Source organism: Arvicola amphibius, chromosome 6, assembly GCF_903992535.2.
Source record: "Arvicola amphibius chromosome 6, mArvAmp1.2, whole genome shotgun sequence".
NCBI lineage: Eukaryota > Metazoa > Chordata > Mammalia > Rodentia > Cricetidae > Arvicola > Arvicola amphibius.
The window spans coordinates 22565073-22582598 of NC_052052.2; the positions used below are offsets into that span (position 1 = coordinate 22565073).

Below are 17526 nucleotides of genomic sequence, written 5' to 3' on the forward strand. Positions count from 1 at the left end.
TAAAAATTCATTCAAATCCTAAATTACTTGAAAACTTTCATTGAACAACTTTTAGCTGTTCAGATCACAAAAATACTGTATTTTTCTGCTTTTGATAAACCTTTCATATATATTCTTTGTTTAAATATGGTATCTATCTGTAAATAGGCTGAGGACATTTAACAAAATCCTACTTCAAAGGTTTGATCTTATTAAATTGTACACATCGCCCTCCTCAGCAATTATAATACTAATCCATTAAGCATGTCAAGTATTTTATTTTAGGGCTGGAACTGTAACTTAGCTGGTAGAGTGCTTGCCTAGAATCCACAAGCCTACTTTGATCACCAGCACCTCATAAACTGGGTATGGTGGCATATGGCCAGTAATTCTAGACCTGAAAGGTAGAAACAGGGAGATCATGCTTGGCTACACAGCAAGTTCAAAGAAGGCATGCCTAAACAAACAAACAAATAAATGAATGAATGGGGGGAAGAAGAGGGCAAGTCTGGGCTCCCCCGCCCCTGCAGCTTGCTTATTTATTTATCTATGTATGTATGTATGTATGTATGTATGTATGTATGTATGTATGTGAAAAGAAGTGAAAGGACTTGTCTCAAGTCACCTGAATTAATTGGGTCTCAATCTAAAGTCTTCTATTAGCCCTGTGGTTTTTGTGATTTACCACCACTGTCTGCTGACCACTCATGTACAAACCCAACCTCTTATTGCCAGCCCACTTTACCCTTACTACTATTTTTCACACGACTGCCTCAAGATTACAGAATCAGCAGGCATGGTACATTGCATCTGTAATCTCAGCTCTCAGGAGGTTGAGACTGGAATGTGAATTTTTAGGCCCTCCTTGGTTACATAGCTACATAGTGAGACCCTGTATCAAAAATAATGTAGGAAGTTTTTTTTTTTCAAAAAAAAAATGGAGTTGGAGAAATATGCCTTTAATCCCAGCACTTGGGAAGTAAAGAAAGATGAATTTCTGTATGCTTGAGGCCAGCCTGGTCTACAAAATGAGTTATTACAGGACAGCCAGGGCTACATAGTAAGACCCTTTCTAGGGCTGGAGAGATGGTTCACTGGTTGAGAGAGTATACTGCAAAAAAAGAACCCAACTTCAAATTTCAGTATCACACTGGGCAGCTCCCAATACCCTGTGATTCCAGCTCCAGAGAGATCCAAAACCTCTGGCCTCCAAGGGCACCTACATTCATTCATATGCGCATACCCAACACACATATACAAATAAGGTTAGAAGTATTAATAAATCTTTCAAAAAATAATTATGGAGCTGGGTGTGGTGGAGCACACCTTTAACCTCAGCACTCAGAAGGCAGAGGTAAACCAATCTCTATCAGTTCAAGGCTAGCCTGGTTTACATAGCTAGTTCCAGGATAGCCAAGGCTCCACAGAAAAACCGTCTAGAAAAACCTAAAAAAATAAATAAAACAAAAAAAATTTAGGACTTATTATTTTTTATGTGTTTCAGTGTTTTGCCTGCATATCTTTACATCATATACATGTAATGTCTATGGCCTAGAAGAGGGCCTAGAACTGGAGTTATAGATAGTTGTGAGACACCTAGTGGGTGCTGGGGATCTGGGCTCTCTGGAAAAGCAGTCTACGCTCTTAACAAGCATTGAGCCATTATCTCTCCAGGCCTTAAAAAAATAATTTTAAAAGGAAAAAAGGAATGTGAAATCAGTGGTTAAGAGTATTTCTTGGTTTTTCAGAGGACCTGGGTTTGGTTTCCAGCATCCACACTGTGGCTAACAACTGTCTGTGGCTCTGGTTCCAGACAACCTGACACCCTCTTCTAGCCTCTGAAGGCTCTTGCATGCATGTTAGGAGCAGCTACACATATAAGCAAAACACCCACATACATTTTAAAAAACAAAAAAATAAAGCTATCTATCTGAAGGTCAGTGATCCCACAGCATTCTTCTCTCCAAATATTACTAAAACAAAAGATAAGTCAGAGCAATAGCAGAATCCTAATTTTATTTTAGGCCTGTTGCTTTGAAAAAGTTTAAGATTTTCATTACAAACAGGCTCAGTAAGATGGTAGGTTCCTCTGGAAACAGAGACATGGTCTAAGAAGTTCTTTTTCTTGCCTCATCTATAAATCACAAACAACTAAATACTTATTTGATGTTTTCAAGGCTGAAAGTATAACCCAGAGGTAGCATGATTGCCCAACAGGCATAAAACCCTGGGATTGATATCCCAGCACTGCAAAAATCAGTGTAATAATAATTTTAAAAGCTGGGCATAGTGGCACAGGTCTGTAAATCCCAGTACTTGGGAAGCAGAAGCAGAAGGATCACCAAGTTCCAGGACAGCCAGGGCTACATTTTTAGACTTTGTCTCAAAAAATATATTAAATTTGTAACAATAAATATATTTGTGCTGGGTACATTTCAGTGACAAAGGGCTTGTCCAGCATGCGCAAGGCCTTAGGTTCTATCCCCAGCACAAAAAATAAAAATAAGGCTGTATATGACCAGATAGAAAAGAATATGAAAGATATATTGGTGCAAGTCACTTAGTGAAGAAAGTGAAATACAGAGAACCTGGACTGACAAACATCTTCTATTCTCACATCTTTCTTATATTTTCATTTTATAAATGGCATTATTTGTGATATTACCATGGACACAAAACTAAAACATTCCTAAAATATGGTCCAGCCTTGTGGTGCGTATCTTTAAACCAGCACACAGGAGGCAGAGGCAACCGAATGTCAGCCTGCTCTATACAGCAAATTCCTAGCCAGTCAGGGCTACAGAGTTGAGACCCTGTCTTAAAAAAGGAAAGAGAGGAGCTGGAGAGATGGCTCAGTGGTTAAGAGCACGTACTATTCATCCAGAGTTCCCTGGTTCAATCCACAGGGTCACATGATCACCCACAACTGTCTCTTACTCTAGTTCCAGGGCACCCAACACCCATAGCAAAATACAAACAATGTACATAAAATAAAAATAAAATATACAGTAGTAAAAAAGGAAAGAGAGCTGTGCAGTGATGGTTCACGCCTTTAATTTCCAGCACTTGGGAGGCAGAGGCAGGAGGATCTCTTGAGTTGGAAGTCAACCTGGTGTACAGAGTAAGTTATAGAACAAACTATGACTATGCAGTAAAACTCTTATCTAAGGATAAGAAAGGGGGGGGCAAATTCAAGGTCACTCTTGGTACACAGAAATTTTTGATCAAACTACAGATCTCTGTAAGTCCAGCCAGGTCTACATAGCAAATTCCAGGACAAGCAGGGCTACAAAGAGAGACCCTGTCTCAAAAAAAAAAAAAAGAAAGAAAGGAAGAAAGGAAGGAAGGAAGGAAGGAAGGAAGGAAGGAAGGAAGGAAGGAAGGAAGGAAAGAAGGAAAGGACAGAAGGAAAGAAGGAAGGAAGAAAAGCAAAACTGTCTATGACTAGTCTTATAATTCTCAATTCTAGTTGCAATCTCAATTACAGGCTTACACAAGACATTTTACAGAACACTCCTTGTGCAGCAAAGGAGTTTTAGAGCAAAGCTGGGAGAAATGCAGAAATAAACTAGTTTGACCTTTTAAAAATTCAAAGATCTTGTTCAAATAGGTTAAATGTTTTAAGTAAGACCAACACTATTAATTAGGAACAAATCAAGACAAGAGCCTAGATCTCCTGACTTATTTTTTTCCTTCCATTTTGGATGCACTCACATATTCTTCAAGTCCCATTCTTTCTGTATGCAAGCCTAACTTTTCTTCAAGTATCTGCAACTGCTGACTTCTGTCAGGAAAAGATTACAAGAAACTACTCAAAAACAATGGTTTACATACACTGCACAGCAAAACACAAGGAAATTCTAACCTGCATTTGAATCTTTTGGTTCAGTATTATCACAGCTAATGTGTACCAGCTGAGCTGAGGCACTAAAAGGCTTGCATTGTGGTGGCAGTCAGACTTAAAAGCTCACAGTTCTAGCATCAAATTCTCTACCTAGTCTCTGGTGTTTGCCTGCTGAACAAACAAAACAAGCTTTATCCCATCTTCTTCCTCTTACTTCATTTTGGAAGAGCCATTTCCAGGAACAATGATAGCTTTTTATTAGATTTTCAATTCTTAATACTGAAGAGGTCCAACAACAGAATTTCTGCCAAAAGAAACAGTATGTTCTATCAAAATTCACAGACACATAATAAAAGCAAGTTTCTGTCCCACCCATTCTCCCAGGAGTTCCATTACACACCAAACAGTACAAGTTTTGCACCTATCATTTCAGATGAACTAATGTTAACTGCAGTTGACACTCAATGCAAAGCAAACAACCTGTTTTTAAAACAAAATCTCCACCATAATCTACCACAGCTAGAATGCTCAAACACTGCAGAATCCAACACTGTTCCCAGCACCCATGTCAGGCAGTTAGTTCACAACAAAGCTGGCCTCTCACACTGGTATATACCTCCATAGACATATACACGGCTAAAAAGAAAGTTATATTTGATACAATTCCATTTTTATGTAATATTTAAATTTCAGCGAAAGAATATACTTTCACAGAAGAATTGAAAAGAATAATCTGCAACAGAAATCCCTTTAATCTCTTTGATCTAAGCGGAGGGCTAGAAAGAAGAGATAGAGAGTAGAGGGGAAGGATGTAGGGGTTTAGAAGAATAGGCAAGCAAGCAGAGTCCTAACTAGCTGAGACAGTATGGAAACTACTTAAAACTCTGAGGGTATAAAACAAAGAGATAAATCCTGGGGTCAGTATTCTACTGCTTGTATTTAAATGAGAATCTACAGCCAACTTTTATGAAATAACCCAGTACCCATCCTTTAACTGGAGTATATGTATGGTTTTTGTTTTTCAAAATAAGGTTTCTCTGTGAAGCCCTGGCTGTCCTGGAACTCACTCTGTAGACCAGGCTGGACTCGAACTCAGAGATCCACCTACCTCTGCCTCCCAAGTGCTGGGATTAAAGGAATGTGCCTCCACCGCCCAGCAGCAGGGTATATTCTTTTTTTTTTTTTTTTTGGTTTTTCGAGACAGGGAGGGTATATTCTTAAAATGGAGAACTAGGCAAAGGTAGTAAACTAGATCTATATAATAAACAAATATGTAAAGATAGATGAAAGACACTAATTTAAAGCAAATTTAAAGATGGAGGGCAGAGTAAATGGTATGCTTTTAGAAATGCATGTGTGCACTTCCATACCCATGGACTATCTGAAAGGTTACAAAGACAAGGGGGTAAGGTTTCCTGGAGGCAGAGAAAGGGTGGGGAGGGGCTAAAGGACAGAAGCATAATTTGCTTATCTTAACATACACCTTTTAGATGAATTTAGCTTTTCCATGTAATACTACGTATCTTTAAAAAAAATTCTAGGGTGATAAAGAATCTCTAATGACTTAAATTTATGTTCCAAACAATGCTATAATAATCACAGGGTTAGAAAATACTTCCAGAACGCTAGTCCCTCTATCCCAGGCAAATTTGTAACTACTACAGTTCTGAGAAGTTTTCATATTTATTAAAGACTCAGCAAATTTCAAGTTATGCCTTAGCAACTACAGTCCTGTTCAACTCTGAATACAATATTTCAAAGGCATGAGAGATCAGCCCTACTTAATTTGATCCAATCTTAATAACTTCAATCCACTCCCATCAAGCTTTCCACCTCTTTCAGCTCCAAATTAAGTCATATAAGCCTCTAATGTGATGACCTATGCCAGTATTCACCACATTAAAACAGCACATTAGAATATAAATGCACAATAAAAGAATTCTAGACAGAAGGAAATAGAACCTGAACCCCAAAGTCTAAAACACAAGTTTATATACTGTTATTTTTTTTTTAACAGGAAGTCATGGATCTCTGAGTTCAAGGCCAGCCTGGTCTACAAGAGCTAGTTCCAGGACAGGCTCTAGAAACTACAGGGAAACCCTGTTTCAAAAAAAAAGAAAGAAAGAAAGAAAGAAAGGAAGTCATGCAAATGAGTCTGATTAGTCTCTATGGTCAGGCAACTTAAAGCCAAATGTACACTGTATGCACCGCCAAAACCTTGCATTTTCTCTAAAACAAATCCAACCTTCATGAACAAAATGAACAAAAATATCTGTATCTCCCATTAAAATAAACACAAATGACCTAATCTGAATTTATCCAGATGACCTAAAATTTGTGTCTAGCTAAGAATGTATTAATTTAAATATTTACTGGATTTATACTGTCATATACTCCTAAGGCAAAGAGCAAGTAGCAAAAACAAAAAATTCCTCTATTGAAATAAATTTTATATTTTAGTAGGAAAAAAAGATAAATATAATACCACTCCTTAGAGAAAAATGCAAAGCAAAACAATCTGTAGTTCCAGAAGAAACAGGGATTCCAATTTTTTAAAAAGAAAGAACTTGCTAGAAGAGTGACATTTTAACCAAGCCTAGAGGGTGTGATCCAAAAAAATACTCAAGAGCATTTTAGACAAGCAGATAAGCTGTAGTTACAATCATAAATGGCATGCTTTGGGTGTTCCAGGAAAAACAGGAGGGCCAGTGCTACTGGAAAAGAGGACAAAGAAATGCAGAGTCAGAAGTGAGAACCTTAAAGGCTCCATAAGGTTTTGGCTTTCATTCAGAAAACAATGACCCTCAAATGAAGCAATTAACAGTTTCTTTCAAAAATGACAATTTGTTTTAAATAAGAGATCACTCCAGCTGCTTTATAAAAACAGATTGGAAAAATGATATGGGTAGAAGCACAAAGATGGATGGGGGGGGGCCTGTTGCTACAATCTAGGAAATAAGGCAGCTTAGAAGACAGTAACAACCCAGAGGATAACATAAGTCAGTCTTCAGAGACATTCTGAAGCAGAACCTAGAGGGCTGTGTCCACACACTGAATACTGAAGGTAAAATTTAAGGTCCTGAGTAACTGTAAAACTCATAGGCACCTACTCAGACTAGAGACCGAAATCATCTTGACCATCAAAAATAGGGAGACTGTTGAACAAAATATACTGTACTTTTTTGATTATTTGAGAAAACTGAAGAGAACTCATGTTTACCAATTAAACACTTCTCATTTGGTTAACTAGTCTCAAACTAAAATTGCTCATTTTCCTGACTTACTCCAACCTGAACACTGCTGAGACAACTGCTCTCTCCAGCATGGGTCACCCAGCTTGTTTTATCCTCTAATGCTACAATTTATCAAACAAAAACTAGGGGCACAGCTTCTTGAAACTTCTAAGATTCATATTATTTCCCTCCTTCCACTGACTCTGATCACAGACAATAAAGTATCTGCTGTGTTTTTTACAAAGCAGGAACCAAAATATCTATAAATAAGATAAAAATAGCAGGGCAGCATCTTTAACTGGTTAAAGAGAACAGCTTTCAGAATTTCAGAGGCACTCCTTGCTTATTCCCACTCCTGCACTTCCTCCTTTAAGAAGGGAACTTGAGAACGAAGTTCCAGTACAGAAATCAATAATCCATTCTATAAAAAGAAGCTATGACCTTGATGGTAGGAAATGTCTTCACATTTCAGAATCAGCAAAGACACATGGCCTGCCACTCAAAACGGAAAGGAAAGCAATTAACCAACAACCACCTGCTTCTGAGAACACTGACAGCTGCTCACTCACATCCAGTGGGCCCTGTTTCCACCCAAATGAAAAGGAATGGTTTCCAAATTTGTATCCTGGTGATTAGAAAAATCCCTTTTTTAGTGATATATTCCTCTACAAAGTTTTAAGACAAGCGCTGTAGCATTTTTCAAGCCACATTTGAAAATGTACTTTTCAACAGCATGATATATTTTTCCTCTAAAAATTAGCATTTCTCCAGATAAATATTTTGTCCTAAACTGTCATTTTTTCCTTCCATAAATAAAATTAATCTGCGCCTGGTGGCACATGCCTGTAATACCAGCACTCAGGAGGCAAAAGCAATAGAACCACCATAAACTAGAAAGTCAACCTGGGTTACAGTGAGTTCCCGGCCAACCTGAACTACAGAATGAGACTTTCAAAACACAAAATGGCCTGGAGAGTTGGCTGAGGTTTAAAAGCTTTTACTGTTCTTGCAAAAGGCCCAACTACAGTTCCAGTACCCACACAGGGCAGTTCACAGCCACCTGTAACTCCAACTTCAGAGAAACCAACAACTGTGACCTCTACAGCCACCTGCACTCATGCGCATGCACACACACAATTTAAAATAACAATCATTTTTTTGAAAAGCACAAAAACAAAAAAAAAATACATGCAATGCAAATTCACAATATTAGGGGTTAATTTTTTTTCTTTAAAAAAATTATACTGGTTAATAATATGAAAAAAAAAACCTAATGGTATAATCCTAACATTGGGTGCTCATCTAATTATTTTCAGCTAATCTTTTAAAAATTAAAACAGCTGGGCCAGATGGTGGTGATGCACTCAGGAGGCAGAGGTAGGTGAATCAATGAGTTCAAGGCCAGTCTGGTCTCCAGAATGAGTTCCAGGACAGTCACTGTCTCAAACAAAAACAAAACAAAACAAACAAAAACCCAAAATAAAATAAACTCCTGTTATATTGATTCTACTCATCCACACTGTCATTTGTAAAGGAAAGTATCAAGGCCATCCTTTCTATGGGCTTTATGTTTAAAGACTAGTTATTTGCATTTCAGGACACTCAAAGCCCCTTTTATTGTAAAGTTATGCTCATTCATTTTCTAAACAACTTTGTAACCTTCTCACACAATAAGAACTACCTCCAATTAGTTCCTCTGCCACAAAAAAAAACATTTGTTTTTCTTGTTCTTTCTATCTTTATTTCTTTAATCTCACTAAACTAGTTTCCCTAGGAAACAATCTAAATCTTAATCATTTTAATTCAACTTTCAACTTCACCATACACATTAATTCAAAACCTGCTTACTGAATTATTTCATTAACAGATACACTTGAGAGCTTAGGGTATTATTATGTAGTAAAAGCATTTGGCTAGTGTGCTCAAATCTCCAGAATCAAAATCCTAAACCAAACCAATCAACAAACCCACCCAAATCTTGACTTCCAACTGTTAACAGTTTTAATAAAGCAAATTCAAGAAGCAAAATCCCAAGACACCTGGCTTCTGCCTGTCAACACCACTTTGAAATGTTTCTACGCTGCCATCAGGACAGTTGAAATGACTGAGCAGCTGCAAGTTCCTGAGGTTGCAAAACAGACATTTGGAAAAGGTTATATGAATCACCTTTCAAAATAACCACCACACAGGAGCAGCATGCAAAGCAAAAACCCAATGGCCCTTTTAAGCATCTATAATACAGTCTTTCAGAATTTCCCAGCTATGCATAGTCAACAGAACTTTCCATTCTCACTTTGACAAATACATTGACAAAACCACAGTTTGTCCAGTATCCACCCCTGAAAGGGGGAAGAGATTCTTTATGTTCAGGATACCAAATAAGACATTCCAAAAACCCATCTTGTCAGCATAAAGTCCTTTGTTTTGAGCCCCAGAGAACATTCTGCTGTTAGGGCATTTTTGTCTGCATTTCGATGAAAACTGGTTAAGTTACACCTCACTTCCTCTATGCTTGTTTTTATGAATCCCATTTCATAGTCATATGTGTGTCTGTAGGTCTCTTTAATATGTTATCTAATCACTAGTTGTCCAATAATGGCATGGTTATTTTCACTAAACATAGAAATATTTCCGATTTTAAAAAACTCACAATGAAAATAAATGGTGTATGTTATGTATGAGTGTGAAGTAAAACTGGTGAAATCACCGATATCTTGCCAAGAATCTTTATTGCCACTTAGTTTAACACGGGCTCTAATTTAAGAACATAAAATCAAGTCTTTCTTGTCCTCTTCTTCTAAATGCTTCCTCCATTTGTAAGACCCCACCAGTCCTGAATGATACCAAAATCTGTGACCAGGCATCTGTACAGCTGTGTACACCACATACACCCTACTCAGCATCAAGCTCCTTCCTGCAAGATCAACATGAAGTTTTCATGTTAACACTACATAGGTTAGGAAAAGAGTGAAAAGGGATCACGAAGATCAAGACTTCAAGAGAACCAGCAAATTGGCTCAGTCTGTAAAGGTACCTACTGCCAAGCATAAAAGTGGGAGTCTACTGGGTCCAAGGAGAGAAACAACTCCCATTAAATTGTCCTCTGTCACACACAAATGTACACACACATGCACAGAGACACACACCTAATAGAAAGAAAAGACTCCTAAAGAAAAATATGAACAGTGAAAAAGTAAGCACAGTGAAAGACATGATGTGACCTGAGAAAAGACTAGCCTCTGGTCAACCAGATTAACACTGGAGGAGACCTTGACCATACAAGAGAATTTCAGGTCAGTTCAAACTGCACTTAAGATCCTTAAAAATTCCAAAGTGGAATAGTGATCATAAGAGCTGAGCAAATACTGTCAGAGTGGGATTGCCTCCTCTGACAGACACACAGATGCGCGTATACACACACACACACACACACACACACACACACACAGACAAAACTTCACAACAAAAATATCCTCAGCCAGGTGATGGTGGCGCACGCCTTTAATCTCAGAACTCAGGAGGCAGAGGCAGGTGGATCTCTGTGAGTTTGAGGCCAGCCTGGTCTACAAGAGCTAGTCCCAGGACAGGCCCCAAAGCTATTTACTAAGAAACCCTGTCTCAAAACGCCACCCCCCACAAATTCTATACTCATTAACCATACTTGATCACTGATATTTTTTTTCTTCTCCCAGGAACAGAATTTAACTAAAGATCTCATTTCACTAGAAATGCAAAACAAAACATAGCTTAGCTGGGTATGGTGAACATGATGAATTCCATCTAGGTCTCAGAAACTGTCACAGGAGTACTGACAGTTTGGGTCCGGGGTCACATAGCAAGATTCTGTCAAAACAGTCAGGAATGAGGATATACCTTAAGTAGCATACCAAAGGCTCTGTGTTAGCTTCCCATCGATCACAGAACACACACCACATGTATATGTACATATGTGACTCATGTTTGAAGTACTTCTCATATTTACATAATAAACTAACAACCAGATGAAAACTTGTTTGTAACCACACATGTGAAGTGGAGAATCATGTCACTAGAATCTATTGTTCCTCTATCACATCCTTCTCAATTTGCTGACAAACCCTGCTGATGACTCATACATATCCTTCTGTACTAACCAGCCACTCTGTTCCCTTATGATAAGCTTTTCACTGTAATGCAAGGTAGAAAACACATCAACTCATCCTGCTACTAACAACCATAAATACCAAACATTCATACAGGTTAAACACACAAATAAGTGAGAATATAGTACCTCCTGTAAAACAATAGGGGAGATGTTCAAACTTTGCCTAAAGCTGTAAGACAACTAGAAGAAAGCAGATCTGATTTTGAGCTGTCAAATGATACATTACTTAAAGCTAACATTTTTACCACTGCAGAAATAAAAATATAATTTATCAGAACTGCTAAAACAAATATATCATAGGTGCATTTTATGCCAAAGTAATTAATATTCTGAGAGGAATGAAATTTCAATCCAAAAGTACTATGAAAGGAATTAAACATCATTTCTCTAAAGGATATTGCTCTAATGGTCAAAGTGTGTTATTCCAGACCAGGCTCAACTAGCAAAGAAAGGAGCACAGAAAAGCCTCGTCTTTAAATACCTGATAGATTTAGACTTAGAAAAAGAACATTTTGAGACATAGCCTCATAGTAGCCCAGAGTAACCTCAAAGCTCCCTTACATCCTCAGCCTCTAGATTAAAAATTATGTTTCCAAAAAAAAAATTAAAAATTAAGTCCCTGTGCATGCCTTTAATCCTAGCACTCAGGCAGGCAGATCTCTGTGAGTTTGACATCAGCCTCATCTACAGAATGAGTTCCAGGACAGTCAGGGCTACACAGAGAAACCCTGTCTTGAAAAAACAAAAATAAATTACATAAATAAAAATTAAGTTTCTAGGCTGAACCTAAGTATAAAAACTGGTGCATACAAACAAGAACACGCAATCAAATAACAAAAACTAAAATATAACTGATCAACTTTTCAAATTTTTCTTGGAAAGATTTTGATGCTTTAAAAATCTACAATAATTGAAAACATAGTACAAAGGGTCCCAGATGTGATAGTAAACACTTTCAATTCCAGCACTACGAGGTGGTGGCAGGTGATCTCTAAGAGTTCCAGACCAGCCTGGACTACACAGCGAATTCCAGGACAGCCAGATAGTTAGAGAGACCCTGTCTCAGGAAGAAAATGAAAGGAGGAGGCAGGAAGGAGGGGGTAAAAGAGGTGGTGGGAGGGGAGAGAGAGAATATAGTAGAGGGAAAATGCCATCAAAAGGTGTAGAACGTAAAGAAAGGTTATTTTTCTCACCCAAGTCCTAGCAACTTCCTGAGGACTTGTGAGAAGAAGACAGAGAGCCTACAGCTTTAAGCAGTTTCTCTTCATGGAGGTCAGGGAAAACGGTTACTTTAACAATGGCCCAGACCTCTACAACTCCAGGAGCTGGAGCTTTATGTACAACACCCACTTCAGCTCTACACCAGACAATCCTTTGGATAAGGCACCAAGGCCCAAAGCAGTTCAGGAAGCCAAGTGAACTAGAGAATGTAATTCATGGATAATCATTTAGTTCATGAAGATACCAGACACATCTGTGTATAATAGTTTTGAAGTTGAAAGGGGGGGGGGGGGGGAGAGACTCTTCCTGTGTCCAACAAATTAAATTCAAATGGCCATTTCCCAAAGTCAATTAGTAGCATCCACTGCTTCAGCAGGAGTGTAAGAGCTTTAATTCCAAAAGGAAAACAATTTTTCACTCACAACCTTGTTCTGTTAGCTTAGATTCCAAAACTAGGAATCCAACATTTACTCTATAAACCAATCTCCTTACTAGTAAAGATGAAAGACTAGCACTATAAGGATTAATTTAGAATGTGATGACTTAGGATTTTTTTATATTTATTTTGCCCATTGTGAGTTCATGTGCATTTGTGAGGGCCACAGCATATGTGTGGAGATCAAAGGACAGCTTGCAGTTTGTCTCTTGTGAGCTCTAAGGATGAAACTCAGGTTGTCAGTTGGCAACAAGCACCCTTACCTGATGAACCGTCACCTGGATGGACATAAAGGTGATGGTTTGTGATCAGACATAAAAAGGCCTCTAAAGAAGGGGATGCTGGAACCCAGAGCACTGAAGGTTAATGGACTTGACAAGCATCCAAACCACATTCTACCACTATCCTCCTTACTAAGCTTATTTGCTCTACCACATTAAACGGAGTCCTGATTTCTACTCAAAATTTTATTTAATGATCCCCAACTTCTACCTATGCATTACTTAGGTTTGGCTCTAACTGAAGTTTCCATCTCCAGAGTCAAAGTCTGAAAGCTGTGTGTCGCTCTCTTGAAGCGTTCTATCAATGCTTTCTCCAGAGGCTTTACTGATCTCCAACCACAAATTCCAATAAACCGTCAAACTGTAATGTAAATCCCTACTGAATTTCAACTTTGTGTCAAAACTGTAGTCTGCAATTACTACATAATGGAAACTATCTGTGAAGGACAGAAAAAGTTCACTTAGAGGGTTGAAAGTGCAGCTGAGTATAGGCCTAGGTGTAAGGGGAGGCTAACTCGAGAAAAAGAATTACAATTTACTCTGCTCACAATTTTCAGCAAGTATATAAATACACATATGAAACTTTGACTTTAAAAAACATGCAGGCTGGGCAACGGTAGCACTACCCCTTTTATCCCAGCAGGTGGATCTCCGGGAGTTCAAGGTCAGCCTAGTCTACAAGGGAGAACTCCAGGACAGACAGCCAGAGCTCTTACCTAGAGAAACCCTATTTTGAAAAACAAAAACACGAACAAACAAAAAGCAGAAGCATTCATTTACTCTTCCTTCCCTAATGCCACCAAAGTTCAGTGATGTTGTAAATGGTTTCTGCCTATAAACTTGGTTCAATCAAATTAAATATTACTTGACTGACTCATAGAGGGAGTGGTTTGACTTCTGTTCTGAGTCAGAAAATACCCAGTTCAGAAGTTCTGAACTATTTTTCACTGGTGAAGGTGTTCTGAAAGGCCAGTTTTTGTAGACACTAAATGTAACAAGCTGTTGTCTTAGTAATACTATGCATCTGGAGTCCAACTTATAATTAACAGAGTACTTTCAAGTGTATTCTCTTACAACTGATTTACAATCTCTTAATTATTTGCACATCCCAAGATACAAACTTTCAAAGTGGCAACTTCAGTGAACTCCTCAGCTCCGATAAACGCACCCCATACAACACACAAAATCAACAAACATAAAGTCTGCTACATTTCTTTAATCAGACTTTCCTCCCAGACATACCCCAGGAGCCTCATAAAAACTGTCTCAAAGCACACACCCTGGGGCCCCAAGACAGCTTCAAGGTAGAATCTCCCACATGAAAGCCTAGCTTAGGCACCCAAAAGCCTCAAGTCAGCATCTCCTACAAGGATCCTCTTGCCTCAAAGACACTTAGTCCTCTCCATTAGCTTCCACAGCTCCTGTGTGTGCAAGTTGCTGAATGACTCTAACAACAAGAAATTTCAAAGTCAGACACGATGCTGAGAGAATGGTTTGGTGTCCTGGAAAAAATCAGGGACTTTAGATGACCTTAATTTTTAATCCAGTTCTTGTGTTACTGAACAAAGTAACTGCTCCTCATATATTTCACACCATCACTATACAGTCAAGGGGGCACATCACCAAATCCCTAGTGACTGGCAAACAAGCATCTCACAAATGTGCCAAGGTATCTAATGAGGATATCCTCCAACTTTTTTGTGGATATGAGCAGGGAATGAGTATTAAAAACACCTGTAGCACAGTGGCACTTATTACTAATCACCCCCATCTTCCAGGGAATGACAAAACCACTTCTCAAGCTCAGTATGAGAAAAGGGACACTAAGAAAACCATTAATTTCTTCCTAAGCTTGGTGGGTCATGCCTGCATTCCCAGCACTGGGGAAGCTCCAAGAGCACTACCACAAATGCCAGGCCAAGCATGGGCTGCGAAGTTCCAGACCAGGCTACAGAACCAAACTTTTCACTCTTAAAAATATTTTAGCAGATATTACATACATGTAAAATTTTTAACTTCACGTAATATACTGATTTTTGTCTGTAAGTCTATATTCATTATCAAAAAGAACCGCCTTTTTTTAAACTTTCCTGATTCCCAACATTTTTTGGTAGTAGTAACACTGGGAATTAAACCTAGGATTTCTCTATATCAAGGAAAGTGCTCTACCACTGAGCTATTTCCCCAGACTCCCTTTTACTATTTTCAGATAAGCTCTCAAAGTTTCACAAACTGCCCTTGATTCGGCCATCCTCTGGCCTCTGACCCCAAAGTAGGAGAGATTACAGAGCTATGGCACCAACTTCAACTTTGCTTACGTATTTCCAATTACCATCTATGATTACATCATTAAGGTATAAAATTCAACAATTCTTCATCTCCAATCCCCAATTCAGTCTACTTATACACCTATAATCTTAATATTTGGAAGACCAAGATCAGAGTTCAAAGCCAAACTGTGTTACAAAGAGTTTGAGACCATACTGAACTACAAGAAGGATCCTATTTGGAATATCTAAAAGTAGTAAAATAAAACAAATGAAACGAATTCCTTCTTCAAGCGCAAACAGAGAAAAATCCAGTAACAATAAAGTCGGATCATTCAATCCGAAACTAAAAATGTCCAGATCAGAAAACGAAGTCCTGATAATGTGTTCTTCTATAGCCTTAGTTTCCGTTTGCACCCTAACAAGGCTCAACTTCTCTCACTTCCTGTCTGAAACTGCTCAGAACACAGAGCGCGGAAACAAGTAAATACATATACTAATCCAGGTATAGCGACGCATTTGCTGAATGCCTACAATGACACTAGATTAGTCACTTTATATTTCTTGACAAATCCAGAGACAGAAACTTGACTATGGCATTTATCGACATTGTATACTACGACTGTTTCTTAGGCGCTTTCCTGCAGAAGGGTAAGAGAGTCACGGCCTCAAAGGCACTGCAGTTTACCTCACTAAATATCCTTGACCTGGACACTAAGCATTTACCCACAAAAAAAAAAAAAAAAAAAAGTTTACGCTTCCCAATACGCTACCGGCAAAAACTCGGGATCCCGGGCAGGAGTCAAGCTTGATTAGTTAGCGCTAGGAAATGGGGGGTGGGGAGATGGCAAAGACATCTCTAGAAATTCAAAATTTTACATACATTTTTACGAAAGGAGGGAAAAAAGCGCCAAAGATCAGCGTCATGGGAGACTCAAACCCTTTTCTCTTACTTGACCGCAACTCACGGATCCCACGCTTCTGAGCGAGTTAGACCCTGGACACGGAGGTTCACTAGCAACACAAAGACCCAGGGGCCTCCAGGATGCCTGTGCTCACGCGCCGGACAAACGCAGGCGCACCCCTGCACACCTCCTCGACCGCCACGCTCCTCCTCACCCCCGCTCTCTCTCGCCACACCTTTGCCCCCACAAGGACACATGCTGCCCGCACACGCACCTTCTCCCGCATTCTTTCACGTTCGCTCGCTCGCTCCCCCACCTCGAGCCGCGCTCCCCGCCCCTTGCCCGGCCCGGCCCTCCTTCCGGGGACGTGTCTCGGGCCTGCTCTAATGGCAGCGGCGCCTCCCGCCCTCCCCTGCCCGAGGCCCGGGCGCCGCGCGGGGCCGCCCGGGAGGGGCGCACTCACGCTGGCGAGCTGGGGACTGGGCATTGAAGGCCGGCGGAGGCGGGAGCGAGGAGGCGCCTCTCTCCTCAGTCACCTCGGCGGCGGCGGCGGCGGCGGGAGCGGCGGCGGCGGCGGCGACGACTCCCCCCCAGCCTCGGCGCGCGACACCCGGCCCGGCCCGGCGGCGGCGGCGGCGGCGGCGCGTGTCCACGAGTCCGTCTTGCTGCTGCTGCTGCCGCTGCTGCCGCTGCGTCCCCCGCTGCCGCCGCTGCCCCCGCTACCGCCGCTGCCTGCTGGCGTCGCCTCGCGCCGTTCCCGGCCGCCGCTGCCGCTCCTGCCGCTCCCGGACGGACGACGGTTACAGCCTGGCCGATCGCGCCGCCGCCACCACCGCTGCGCGCGCAGCCGGACCAGCTCCCGCCGCCGCCCCTCAGGGGGCGCTGCGGGGCGCGGCGCGCGAGGCCATAGCCACGCCCCGGGGCCGGTGATTGGCTACCGGCGGCTCGCGGCGGTTGGCCCCGCCCACCCTGCCTACGGGGCGCCGACCCACTGCCCTGGGCGCCTGCCGCGCTCCGCCTCTTCGTGGTTTGCTCCACTCGACACTGGGGGCGACGGAAGAGGCGTCCATGTGACCGGCGCGGGGTGGGGGGAGCGGGGTGACAAACGTGGCCGAGGAAAGCGCCCGTCTACGCCGCGACCGCCCCATCCACACCTGGGTGTAAGTTAGATCCTCTGGCCGCCCAGTGACCCGCAAGGTCGCGGGCGGATTCCCGT

The 17526-nt window shown here is 40.9% G+C and overlaps 1 protein-coding gene across 3 annotated transcripts in view; it reads right to left on the bottom strand.

The window, feature by feature from the left end:
* The window catches only part of Ptp4a2 (protein tyrosine phosphatase 4A2), a 33386-nt gene extending 16460 nt beyond the window's left edge, over window positions 1–16926 (bottom strand). Inside the window, exons 1-2 of one of the 3 annotated variants that reach the window (XM_038332819.1) lie at window positions 16774–16874; window positions 4038–4127 (exon numbers count right to left, since the gene is read on the bottom strand). The gene's annotated coding sequence lies outside the window, so the exon portion shown is untranslated. Of the gene's footprint in view, window positions 1–4037; window positions 4128–16584; window positions 16643–16773 lie in introns of those variants that run through there. The other 2 variants (XM_038332818.1, XM_038332820.1) reach the window with 2 other exon arrangements.
* Window positions 16927–17526: the final 600 nt, after the last annotated feature.